This window comes from Petaurus breviceps, unplaced genomic scaffold (genome assembly GCF_028583685.1).
Source record: "Petaurus breviceps papuanus isolate PSGF00001 unplaced genomic scaffold, PetGlider_PUasm1.0 90977, whole genome shotgun sequence".
NCBI lineage: Eukaryota > Metazoa > Chordata > Mammalia > Diprotodontia > Petauridae > Petaurus > Petaurus breviceps.
The window spans coordinates 26483704-26495559 of NW_027187391.1; the positions used below are offsets into that span (position 1 = coordinate 26483704).

Sequence of the window (11856 nt, forward strand, 5' to 3'; positions counted from 1 at the left end):
CAGCATATTTAAATAAAGTTTCGTTCACTGGTAACTTACACAAATGTTAAAAATTATCACATAGACTCTGTACCATGAGTTACAATGACATATTATTTATTTAAATAACAGTGACTTACAAGTATTGTAGTGACAAAAAGTCAGGCAGATAAGGTTATCCTGTGTCCTAAAACTGTACCTTTAAAAATACCAGAATTAGTCAACCTGTAAAATAAGAATTTTTTAATCATAAAAATCATACTATAATTTGGATCCAAAATGCCACAACTATGATCCCACCGTTTCCCCAAGTTCCCTTTAAGATTGTTATGTCTTAAAGAATTTTACAGCATGCTTCCAAAGAAAGGAAATTTCAGTAGAACTATACAAGATCATATTTGGATGTCAGACAAGCTGAATCCAAAAGTTAAAAAAAAAAAACAAAAACCCTCAGAACAGCTATACAACCTTCCAAAGAATTTTAATTGCCTATACCTGTCACATAATGACAACAGCCCAGCTGTTACTTGTCCTGCCTATGTTATTCTATTCTACAGGGTGAATAGCTAATAACTCCAAATGTTGCTAGACACTTTCTGATAGGGCCTATCTCCCTGGAGCATGCTATGGAAATGAAGGTCATTCCTTCTCTATTGCTGCACTGGAGTCGTCCTATTTCCTTTTAATACCACAAGAGAAATTCTGGAGTTATTTCCCCTCTTCCAAAAAAGAACTGAAACAATTAGAAGTCAAAGAACATACAGTATTTAGTTAGCATTGTCTTACAAGTTTACCAATCCAAACAAGGTGAAAGGACTTCTGCCTCCTCCTTTGATCTATGAGGCCCTGATTCAATCACCCTGCCTTCTCCAAAAGACTTCCTTCATGCCTAGCCTACATGGTATTGCGGGCCAACTTTTGTCATTCAGTCATGTTTTTAGTCATGTCTGACTCTTCATGACCCCATTTAGGATTTTCTTGGAAAAGATGCTGAATTGGTTTGCCATTTCCTTCTCCAGATCATTTTACAGATGAAGGACCTGAGGCAAACAGGGTTAAATGACTTGCCCAGGGTCACACAGCTAGTAAGTGTCAGAGTACAGATTTGAACTCAGTAAGATGAGTTTTCCTGACTCTAGGCCCAGCACACTCTCACTGTACCACCTAGCTGCCTAGGCCATCAGAGGACTGCAAAATGTGGGGGTGTCCTTCTCTAGACCACTTTGGGGAAGAAGTACACTCCCCAGTCATGAGGAGAAAGTATGTACCCTTAGATGTTGACTCCTGAAACAAAGCACTAGTTCCCCCCTCCTAGTTATACCTCTGTAAGGTATTAGGCACATTAGGGTATAACATGAAATGTTATCACAAATGGCTGACACTAGTAAAACATGGAAATCATTTTAGGCAGCTGCTACTGATTATAATCAATAATCCTTCTGGGAATGAACTTCTAGAATTTGTTGAAGATGCTCAATCAACTTTAATTTAGTAAAGGATCATGGTGATTCAGACAAATGCTTTTCAATCATATTTGGCTTTGAGAAGTGTTGCAGCAAGAACCCCAGCATCCCCAGGGTGGCTGCCAACACAGGTTCTTAGATCTGCTTTTCTAAAGGAAAGCAACTCAAAATGGGTTAACAATCTTGCTTTAATCAAACATATCATTTACCTAGTTCAGGGGGAAAAGTCAGCACCCCAAACTTCATAGTATACAGATGTTACAAGCAGAAATTACAAGACAAACAGAAACATTTCAAGCAGACAGGCCTCCAACTGTCCAACTATTACATCCATACCTAGTCGGTCACCAGAGAGGGAAACATCAACATCTGGGTTTTTCAAAGCAGGGGGGATCTCAAGGGCTGCCCAGAGTATTGTCTGGTCAAATCACACAACACTTCTCAAAGTGAGCCCCAAAACAACATCTCACATCAGGGTTTATATATATAGCCTTCTCTTGGCTCAGAGAATGTAACAACTCTCTTGACCCACTGCCCAATCACAAAGTATCTCCTGAAAATCAAGCCTCCCACCACAGGCTCCAAGTGTATTTAAGGCTATCAAAGGGCCTAGGAGCAGGCAAGATCTTAAAAATTTACATTCCCATTACAAAAATGTTTTGCTACTTATATATAATAAACACATTTGAATGTAGATATGGTTGATGTTCTAGGAAATTAAAGAATTAATAGGATCAGAGCCGGAATGGGTCTCAGAAATCACCAATTCCATCATGGTTCTTATCCTCAGTTTACCAATCCATAAAATGAAGAAGTTAGACTAGGTGATCCCCAAATTCTCTTCTGGCTCTAACCATTTTATGAACACCTTCCTTTTACGAAGAAGTGACTCAATTGAGTGATTTGCCCAAACTCTCATGGCAGTGCGAGAACTAGACCATGGTCTTCTGATTTAAAGTGACAATGTAGGGCAGTGAACAGAGCACTGGAATGGGAATTTAGTAATAAATAAGTCAACATGCATTTATTGAACACCAGCTATGTGCCAGGCATTGTGTTAGATGCTGGGAATTCAAGGACACAATGATATGGTTCCTGACCTCTAGATTTTTATATTCAATAAGGAAAGACAATATGAACCAATCTAAGTATTTTGAAAATGAAGACAAGGTTGCTTTGGAGGGCAGGTATTAGCAACTGGGGGATCAGGAAAAGCATAAAGAGGGGATACCAGAAAGCAGAGGTAAGGAAGAAATATTCTTTCCACAGCATTTTCATTAACATCATTTTATTCCAAAATTGTTTTTCAACACCCCTGCCAAGTCTTTCATCTTTTGCCAAATTCCTCAATCTCTTCACTACAATCTCAGCCTCCTGATTCTCAATAGATTAAATCAGAGCCTCCTGGCAATCAGTAACTAGTCTTTCATTCACAAGGTAAAACTTAACCATATTACTCCCTATGAAATAAACAGTCCTTATTTAATTAATAATCCCTTGGTCTCCAAAAAGTCATATGAGATTTCATTTTTTTATTTTTAAAAACATATTATTTTATTTTGTCACAGCTGGTTGAAGAAATCAGTAGCAGAAGCTATTAGCTAAGAAGAAGGCTTCAGCTGCTAACTCCTGGTTGGCTGAATAAAGACAAAAGCTCTTACTCTTACCTGTTAGTGTTTCCTAGAATTTATGAAAGGTAAAACCTCACATAAGTGCCTGCTGTTCTTTGCTTCCCACTCTGGGCTTGAGAGGGAAAAGAAGAAAGGAGAAAGATTTGCAATTGTTTTTCCACATAGGAAGAGAAACTTTGATCTAATTGCGATGACAATACCCTGTTGAGGAAAGAGTTGGCCGAGCTGGTTTGCCTGGCACAGAGAGGCAACCTGAGTTGTTTTGCTGTGATTTCTGCTTGCTACAGTCTGGTTTCATTATAAGGTATTGTCATGAGGGAATAGCTGGCTGAACTGTGTAGCCCATGTGTAGCCTAATGAATTTTTACAGTTCTCTGGCTTAGAGGGAGTTGATTGATAGACAATTCAATAGTTTAAAATTTTTAAAAGCACTTTTAAGGATGATTGTAAGCTAGAAGAGCTCGTAAATGCTTTATTAATTTGAGGGGGGAAAGAACTTGCCCAGCTAGAGTCCACTAAAGACGAGCAGTTAATAGAAATGTGGCTTTATGTGATATAGATGCTCCTCAATGCACCAATAACATCAAAACCTGAAGTCCTGAATTTTCCTGAATATATGAAAGAGATTTTCCTCTCATGTGCCCCCTTGACAGGTTTTTTGTGTGCCCTTTCACTTCCATAGATTCCACCACGCATTACTGCGCTTTGCTGCCTTCCCTACTGATTATTTCTAATTTACCCTGTATGATAGCTTATTTGTATATAGTTGCTTGCATGGTGTCTCCTTCATTAGACTATGAACTCCTTGAGACTGGCCTGTCTTTTGACTTTCTTTTTATACTCAGTGCTCAACATTTAATAAAAGTTTACTGACACCCATCATTCACTGACTGTATAAATTATGACATATTTATCATTCTTGCATTTTCTTTATTGTCTGAGTTCTTGTGATGTTATCATATTTCTTTTGCCTTGTTGTTAAAGAATGGATTATGTTTTCAGGTCTAAAAGTATCATTGTTGTAAGTGGCTAGTACTGGTAAATAGAAGTGAACTGGTAGGGGCTTGACAGCAAATGTGGCAAGAATAGGGAAAGTGTGTTCCCCTACAACATGGTCACTCTGAAGACTCTGAGAAAATTTGAATGCAACTTCATAGTGGTAATCCTTCCTTGGAATTCAGACCTGCTATTCTGAGAGCATGTTGGAGCAGGTGGGAGTCACAGTAGGAGTCTACATACCCTATATGAGGGATACAAAGTGTTACAGTGTGGGTAGCCACCCACACACACCTGTTATGTAAATATAAAGGGTCAAGACTAAGCTAAGAATTTTCCCAAATGTGGGGTAATGGTTCTGGACCCATCAATTTTCTTATTTTAGTCATCCCAAGCAGCATCTCATATCAAACCCTAGACTAGGATCCAGAATCTATTCGTGAGGGTTTCTTTCTTGCCTTACCATTTGAAGTTAAGACATTAGAAGGGGTAGGACACTTGTACATGCATGAGACAGAAGTGTTTGTAGTGATGAGACCACCAGGTTGGGCACTCACATATAGCACTATCTATTGGATAAATTATATATTACACATTCTGATTAATTAATAAAATTACATCCTTTCAGTAAGATTATAGAAGGTAAAATACCCACCAGAATAGCCAGCCATTATGTGGGCTACTGTCCAAGTACATACATATTGTACAACAGCATTCTAACAGTTATCTATGTCTATTCCCCTGTGAGTTTCTAAGCTCCACGAGAACAGGAATCCTGCCTTATTTAAACTTTGTATTTTTCCCAACACATGAACATAGTGTTTTGTGTGTAGCAACTACTTTTAAAAGTCTGTTAAATGTTTACATTTTCATGTTCAAGCTTTTTCTCATACTAATACTCCCCAATGAAACTCCCCCCCCCATTCCTGAATATATAATTTCTACCCATCCTTCAAGATACGGCTCAAGCCTTCCCTCCTCAGGTAAAGGTCTCTCCATATTTATCTGTCCTTGGTGAGTCACTCTCTTCTTGGTTAGATGTGTTTTCTCCTGTTGGTCCAATCTCTCTGATGAAGTGGTGGGTGGAGGAGGGATGGGAGGAGAGACACAGAAATCCTTCCTTCCTATTTCCAGCTATTTCCTCTCAAAGGCCTTGCTCCAACTCTGGAGTCTTCAACTTTAGAACCTAGAGTCTACTACTCTGGACTGCCTAGCTCTTGACTGACCACTGTATTTTTACAGATGCCCAGAGGTTTGTCTGATTCTTTCAGCCAATCACAAAATATTTCCTTGTGGTATCACCTGCTTTTATCAGCCAATCCATCAACAAGTATTTATTTGTTTTATTTATTTATTTATTAATAAAAATAAATTATCATTTATGTGCCAGACAGTGCTAGACACTGAGGACACAAGAACAAAGAATAAAACAACCCCTACTCAAAATGAACTTCTATTCTAATGGGAGATAAAATAAATACATATAAGGAAATGAAGAGCATAAATATAAAGTTAATAGATACAACCTAGTAACAAAGGAGTTAGATACAAGGTAGTTGGGAGAGCAGGCACTAGCAGTTAAGAGGAACAGGAAAGGATTGATATAAAAGAAGATGAATCAGCTCCATCTTAAAGAGAGGGCTTCTATGAGGCAGAAGTAAGGAGGGAGTGCATTATAGATATCGGGATGGTAGGTGCAAAGGCAGCAAGATGGAAGGATGGAATGTCCTGTGTGAGGACGAAAGAAGGCCACTTTGGCTAGCTCACAGAGTGCAAAAGGGTGAGTAAAGTCCAATGGAGCCGGAAAGGTAGGTTGGGCCCAGTTTGTATAGGCTTTTAAAAGCTAAAGAGAGGAAATAATATTTTATCCCAGAGACAATACGAAGCTCCTGGTTCATCCAAAGGCCAAAGCCTTGTAATCCTTTCTAATTCATTAAAACTTATATTTATATAATATTGCAAGGTTGCAGGAAAATTCCAAAACACTTAGTTTACCCTGTTGATTGATTTAATTAAAGATAAGTGGGTCTTTTGTGATTACATCCATGGAGGGAAGAGAGAATCCTGACCCTAACATGTGTTTTATCTGTCTCCCCAGTTAGATTGTAAGCTTCTTGTGGGCAGGGTGTTTTAGTTCATTCTATTCTTCATAGTGTTAGGTACCCAGTAGACTGCAATAACCCTGCTAAATATCTAAAGGAGTCAGGGGCCACTAGGTGGCGCAGTGAATAGAGTACCAACCGTGGAGTCAAGACGACCTCAGTTCAAATCCAGCCTCAGACACTAAACACTCACTAGCTGTGTGACCTCGGCTAGTCACTTAACCCCAATTGCCCTGCTTTCCCCCTCCAAAAAGCAAAATATATACACATATGTAATAATATATATATCATATATATATATATATATATATATATATATATATATATATATTAGTTCCTGAAACAGAAGATGATTTTCCATGTAAGTAATACAAAACAATTTAAAACCTGCCTTAAGACTATTGTATTTGTTTGGCTTTCCTAAGATTAAGCTTTTTTTTTTTGTCTAAACAAATCTCCCACTGAACTGTAGACTAGACATGTAAAAGGATACAAACAGGCATCAGTTGATTATGTTGTTAAATGATTTTATCATCTTTCCTGGAACTGGAGACAGCTTTTCATAGTTTCATAGAAATTCAGAATAAATTTTCTTAATATTGACCTGCCCACGTCACTTTTCTGTTAAAAAATCTTAGGTGGTTTCTAGTTGTCCCTTGAGTAAAGTTCGAAGACTATTTTACCTAACTTTCAAAGCCCTCCACAATAGAACTCTAAACAAGACTGTCTCTGAGTAAAGATAAAGTTGACTTAAATAAAAGCCATTTTAAATGTAATAGAGATCAAATGAGAGAATATTTGTGCCAAAAGCATATCCTGTACAAACTTTTTTTAAAGTCATTTTATAGCTAAGTTACAAAGCTAAAAGCAAAATATCTTTAAAAAGTTAATTGTGCTGTAATCTACTAATACAATCTCAGTAGTATTAAAAAAGAATGACATATTAGTAAAAAGCATTTATACCTAAGCTTTACAGAAAAGAAGGGGACAGCACCCAAATACCAGAAAGAAGCATTTCCTGTCAGAACAAAGCCCTTACTTCTGAATCCCAAGAAGGATCAGTTTACATTCCCCAAAGACAAACGGCCACAGCTAAAGGTAAGAAGTATTATGAGGAAACTGCTGTGGAAAGCAAATAGGAAAGATAAGAAGGGGTTTTTTTTTTCTCTTACTAGTTAACGTGAATTCTTCCACAAAGTTGAGGTGTACACAATTCATTACTTCATACTGTGGCTTCTTGGATGACACCCTTGTTCTGGAACTCTGAAAAGAGTAATCCCTTAGCATTTACAGAGTGTAGCAGGATTAAGAAGAGACACAATCAATCAGGCTATGCACACAAGCAGCTTTAAATCTGATCTGAAACACAGTCAAGGTCTCTACTCTGGAGGCTTCATTAAACATGAACTTTCAAAATTCTCCCCAGTTCTCCTGGGGAGTCATTTGTGGACTGTGGCAAAACTAAAGTACATGAAAGGTGATGCTGCAGAATTGTTTGTATGTGTTCTTTATAGAAAGAGGACAAATGGGCCAGTATTGAAGCCTCCTATCCCAGGTCCCTTCTTTGATCCTAAGGAAAATACAATCAGGCCTAATTCAGGCCTCCATGACTAGAAGAGTTAACTTTCTGCCTTGGTTTTTTTTTTTTTATGTAAATATTTGATTTACATTTAACCTTTGCATATTCCAACCAACTAAAGAAAACAATCTTTCCCACACTGGTAAGCTTTTAATATCTGGAGAGGAAAGGAGTCACTCCCCAAGAGCCATTTCCTAATATACGGTCTTAGATCTAGTTCTGTAAAGGGATCTATTAGACCACTTAGTCCAATCCCTTCATTTTACAAATAAATAAAGTGAGGCTCAAAAGTCACAAAATGATTTGTTCAATCACATAGGTGATAGGCAGATCCTAGCCTTGAGCCCTGGACCTCTGGTTCTATGAATCTTGTGCTTTTTCCCCTGCTCTCCAATAATATTTGCTCTACCAATTTCAAAGGTTGTCGTAAGGAAAGTACATTGCAAATCATAAAAGCTCTATAACATTGTGAGTTATTATTGCTACTTCCATGTTATTAGGGGATGTTACTTTCCTTAAATGTAAATTTAGCCACTTATTGCTAATAATCACCAGGGTTTTGCAAAAGGCTAAATAAAGACTCTGCTGAACTCCTCCTCCTCTAAGGACAGAGCCTATCCCCTACTGCTAAGCTCTATAGTAGGTCATGAGCCATAGAGATCCTCTTTGTAGCAGCAGCCAAATCCCCCTATGATTCATCACCATGTATTACTCAGCAATAGCATTTCAGTGTCTCACTGGTGCTACAGCCCTGAGAGCAGTGAGTCCACAGAACTCTCAAGGGGGCAAAGTTAATTCTTATGGCCAGGGGCCATAATGACAGCCACATTTATACATGTAACTATTGGTACATTAAACGTGAGTTATTGAGTACCCTAAACTCAACTTTTTCCAATGATCAATGAATGGACATACTACAAGAACTGAATGAGATCAATCTTGACATTCTTTACCATTTGAGCTGTTCCCCCTCCCCACCCAGTGTATCTGTGATGAAATCCACGTGAATATATCTGCCAAGGGTTGAATCAAAATCTACCCACACTTTATCCTATACATTTTTTTTATCCATATTCTCCAATATGGTATAATTGTAATATTATCTATATAGCAACTCAGGTACAGCATTTGAAATGTCTATCTTATTTGGTCCTCATAACAGTTCTTTGAGGCAGGCAAACCTGATATTAATAGCTCTGCAAAGAAACACAAATATTTGTTCTAGGTTTTATATAAAGGTGAGTGCTAAAACAAAACTTTTTTTGGACAGGGAGGGGAATGATGAAAAAAAGAACTAACCAGAGAAAAACCGATATATCACTCCTGATAAGATCATGTCTGTTTCTCCTTTTCTCTTGTTTAATTACAGCAAAGTCAACTGATAAACATTTATTAAGCACCTACTGTGTACCAGGTACTATGCCAAGTTCTGGGGATATAAAAAAAGGACAAAAAAAGGCTCCTTTCAAGGAGCTCACAGTCTAATGAAGAAGGCAACATGCAAAAGACTATGTACAAAAAAAGCCATATAAGGGATAAATTGGAAATTATTAACAGAAAGACAAAATGGTACAGTGGATCTGGGTTCAAATCTCAGTTCTGTCACTTACTACTACCTTTATGACTGGGCAATTCAATTCAACAAGCGTTTACTGAATGCCTACTATGAACTAGGCTCTGAAGATACAAAAACAAAAATGAAACAGTGATTGCCCTCAAGAAGCCTTCATTCTACAGAGGGGAGATAATGTGTTCACAGATAAGTATATGCAGAATAAACACAAAGTGATTTGGGGATGGGGGAGAGAACTAATAGATGGAGAGATAAAAGCTCCTTTGGGAGGTGATAACTCAGTTGTTCTTAGAAGGACTCGAGGTCATCTGCCAGAGAAAAGTGAGGAGGATTAGACTCCAGGTGTGGGAGATAGCCTATGCAAACACCCACAAGTGGGAAATGGATTGGCACCTACAGAGAACCACAAGTAGGCTTGTTTGATAGGAATGCAGTGTATAAGGAAGTATAATATGAGATTAGTCTGGAGAGATAGATTGGAATAAGGAAGCAGCTGGAAATGAGAAATTATAGTTCAGATGATAGAAAAAGGCAAGTCATTTAACTTTTCAGGGTCTCAGTTTCATCTAGAAAATGGGGGTTTAAATTATCTGACTTCTGAGTTTCTTCCAGCTCCAAATCTATGAAGCTGATGATATGGAAATGACACAAGTCTTTCCCATAGGCATAATTCCCCCAAACAGCTACAACTATGTTTTCAGCTTCAGGATATTTAGGTAGAATTTTTCCTCAATCTCTCATCCTGTAGGTTAGTGGCTATAGCAGGAGAGCTGTCAGAGAAGGAAACAGAGAACCCAAGGGAGGCACTTGGATAATAAATGTTTGTTGACTGATTGACTGGATGATGAATTACTTAGACCACTGTAATATAGAGTGAAGAATGCCCATGACTACAGAATGCATAATTTCTCATTCAAATTAATCACTATTGAAATAATCTATACTAGGTTGAATGTCTATAGTGTCACTAATATGAGAAAGGAAAAAACTAAAACCAACAAAAATTGATTTTTGGAGCAAGGAAATTTTAATTTTTAAGATTAATAACCCTCCTGTACCCCCTCCAACAAAACCCACAAAATTAGTAGATGTCAAATTTACTAAATGCCAACTGAATTAAGATTTGATTCAATTGCCAAAATATTTATTGACTACCTACTACGTATATGCAAATCGCAACACTAGGCTCTGTGGGAGATGCAAAGATAAATAAGACATAGTTCTTGTCCTTGTAGAAGTTACAGGTAGAGAATATAAGATATGAATACAATTAACTATAACATATGGTGCTATGGAAAGAATGCTAGACTTGGAATAAGAAAAAGTCTTATATTCAAATTCCACTTACAAGTTTCCTAAAATGCACAACCAGATAGCAGGCATTACCTAAGGCAGAAGGGGAAGGAAGGAACTGAAGAAAAACAATTCATAGTGCTTTGCAAAATACTTTGCATACGTCATCCAATTTGGCCCTCATAACAGGAACTGTAGGATTATTATGCCCTGTCATCTCTTTTGTAGATGAAGAACTGAGGCTCAAAGATTAAAGGATCTGCCCAGGCTGACCCAGCTAGAAAGCATCAGGGCAAAGTTCTCTAGTGAGGTCTTTGCTGACTCCCAGGCCACCAATCTTTCCACAACCCAGAGAAACTAGTTTCTTAGTTGTTTTAGAAACCTCAGCTCCTTGGGGGGAGGGGTGGCTTTCCTACCCACTGACTCATTCCATTTACGGAGCAGCTGGTCAGATAGATAATGGGCCCATGGTGCCCTCTGGCACTTCCCTAGCTGGCACTGTTATCCAAATGGAGAAAACTGGGTATAATACAGGTATAATACTTTAGAATTGGTTTCAGCTTATCAAAACTATATTATCTGAATGCTCTTAGTTTACCTTTTAGCACAGCTTGTATTCATAGTAGGTGCTTAATAAACACTTGCTGACGACTTTTAATGAGGCTTTAGCAGATTTTATTTTTACATATATGTCTATGCTAGGTAAATACTTTAAATTATGCCTCCATAGATTATATTTTTGAAGAAGAAATAACAGCCCAAAATAAAGAAGTTTTTCACTATATACTAATCTTCTGAGACAAAATATTGCCATATAGATGGAACATAATAGAAATAATGAGACTTGGGTACGAGTGTAGTCCCAGTTGTGCTACCCTTTAGTTGCCATTTATGCTGGATCCTCAGTGCAAAAATGGGTTTATAGTAGCAGTAATTTGTTTTTTAAAAAAAGGAGTGAAGTGACTATGCCAGAATATCTGACAACATCTTCCAATGTCTATAGTAACTGCCAAAAAGTTTTTTTCATTTAGGTAGATGTCAGAGATGGGACTTGAACCCAGAGTCCTCCTGATTCTTAGCCTGGCTCTCTAAATCTATATGCAATTGTTCCTCTATGATTGTTTAGGAGATGGGAGGAAGGAAGGAAGGAAGGAAGGAAGGAAGGAAGGAAGGAAGGAAGGAAGGAAGGAAGGAAGGAAGGAAGGAAGGAAGGAAGGAAGGAAGGAAGGAAGGAAGGAAG

At 37.9% G+C, this 11856-nt stretch overlaps 1 protein-coding gene across 3 annotated transcripts in view; it reads right to left on the bottom strand.

Moving 5' to 3' along the window:
• The window catches only part of PKIB (cAMP-dependent protein kinase inhibitor beta), a 124638-nt gene that overhangs the window by 102997 nt on the left and 9785 nt on the right, over positions 1 to 11856 (bottom strand). The window contains exon 2 of one of the 3 annotated variants that reach the window (XM_069076936.1): positions 7344 to 7434. The exons of the other annotated variants lie outside the window; for them this stretch is intronic. The gene's annotated coding sequence lies outside the window, so the exon portion shown is untranslated. The remainder of the gene's footprint in view (positions 1 to 7343; positions 7435 to 11856) is intronic. 3 annotated transcript variants of the gene reach the window in all.